Genomic DNA, 2120 nt, shown 5'->3' on the forward strand with positions numbered 1-2120 from the left:
TAAAAATGTTCATTTCAGACATCGACACATCGTGGTTCGTGGAGATTATTGTTCGCGTCGAATACTATAGAATATAGATGGTATGGATATGCGTCAATTGTTCACCGAAAACGGTTGCGCGACAGTTGCTCGCACGTCTAATGTTCGCCTGAAAATTGTTCAAATACGAAAATTGTTCGTATAAATAAAAATAAATAAATAATAACAATAATAATTTACTAATTAATAATAATACATATAAAATAAAATACAATGTTAATTATTTTTCCACGTTTGTGGATGTCAATAATATGAAGATACATAGTTTTTATATTTGCAATTGAAAATTGTATGCAACATCACGAAGATAATCAACTGTTGTACGGTTATTATGATCTGGACATATTTTTTTAAAATTTTCATTTTTATTTTTATACATTTTTTTTGATGGTGGTTCTTGACCCGCGACATACTGCTGAATTTTTAAAGTATTAATACTTTCTACTTTTTGGAGTGCATGTATAAATCTCCAAATCGATTGATGTTTGGATGAATTAAGTGTAGACGAAAAACAATTGTGCCATCCTTCAACTGAATTATTAGTCGTGGAAGGTCTGCCGCTACTAAATCATAGCAATTCCATACACTAATGGGGGGATGATCGGATCTCTTCTTTGGCCTCTACGATGCAAACGGCCAATTCAGGTGCCCTCAAAGTAGTCTATAATTGACATTAAAAGTTCTTCATTTTCAGAAAAGTATTCAGAATCTAATAGTTTTTCATAGTCTTTTATAACTTTGTTTTGTGGCATATAAGTAAGAGCAGGTAACATACGAATATGTAAGGAAAATTCAGAATCTTGTATGTAATTTTTTTTTTAACCCTGCTTCTTGTAAGTGGCGCCAAATACATTGTGATAGGTGAAAAAACATCCATTTACTGAGGTATTTGGAAATTCAGATTTAACAGCATTCATCGCTGCTTTTTCAAAATCCATCATAATAGACTCGGGATTTAAATTTTGGTTTAATGATTTAAGAGCCTTGAACTTTTGTATATATGTATCTTCTTTTTTGTCGGGTAGGAGAGCGTAAGCAGAAGGAATAACATTTGAATAATGTACAGCGTGAATGGTATATAACTGTTTAAACGGAATAGGTGAACAATTAAAAGTGCCATCGCAAAACCAATTAAGGCAATTATTCATTACTCCAAACTATTTTTTGTTGAAAACAATAATATTCTTTTTGTATACGATTTGTTATCAAAAAGAAGAAAATCGTCGCCATTTGTATTTTGTAAATTCTTCAGGAATATCAATACTAAAGTTTATAGGGTTTACAGGAGCATTTAGTTTAGTTCGACGAGTACGTTGTATTGTTCTTTTCAAACTAGCTACGCTGGGTAATTGACCCGCAACCGATAAGGGAACCTAAGAAAAATATACACGTTAACGTATTGCTTTATATTTCAAATAAATGATAAGTTTTTATTGTAATCCAAACTTATGGAAAATCTTGTATTAATTTTTCATTTTTATAAATATTTAAAAAACAAAAACAAATATTTCAAATGGCTATAAATAGCATTAAAATAAGCGAAATATTTTGAAAATTATATTATGTATAAAGAAAATGCCAATCTAAATAACTAGTGAAATTTTGAAAAATATTTATTCTAGAAACAAAATTAAGCGAGTTCTACTCAGTCTGCGTAAACGCGTTTTGTTTATGACGTACTTGTGTAAGACGGAGACAACACATGCGGTATGACGTACAAGGTTTTAAAAAACAAATCATAAACAAAATACAAAACCAAAAAAAATGCAAAAAATTTAACTTTCTTTGAAATAGTTTTAATATGACATGTATATTATTCCTATGAACATTCAGTCTAAAATTTAAGTTCTTAACGAAAGTTTCGAGCACTTTTTCATAATTTTAATTTAAGATTCAAAATATTTAGATAATTCAATTTACCTGACTTGCTAAATTTCCTATGACTCCATGACTTGTAGCAGCGGAGGTTCGTGTATCGTGTTTCATGTTATAGATTAATTCCTTTGTATCCACTTGAGCATTATCTGGTACATGATTATGTTCATAACTTTTGACAACTTCGTCATTTTCCACATGAACAC

The 2120-nt window shown here is 29.9% G+C and overlaps 1 pseudogene; it reads right to left on the reverse strand.

The window, feature by feature from the left end:
• Positions 1–307: 307 nt before the first annotated feature.
• On the reverse strand, positions 308–1187 carry LOC113560127 (annotated as a pseudogene).
• Between the last annotated feature and the right edge of the window lie 933 nt (positions 1188–2120).

The sequence above is a fragment of the Rhopalosiphum maidis genome, chromosome 3, assembly GCF_003676215.2.
Source record: "Rhopalosiphum maidis isolate BTI-1 chromosome 3, ASM367621v3, whole genome shotgun sequence".
Lineage (NCBI taxonomy): Eukaryota > Metazoa > Arthropoda > Insecta > Hemiptera > Aphididae > Rhopalosiphum > Rhopalosiphum maidis.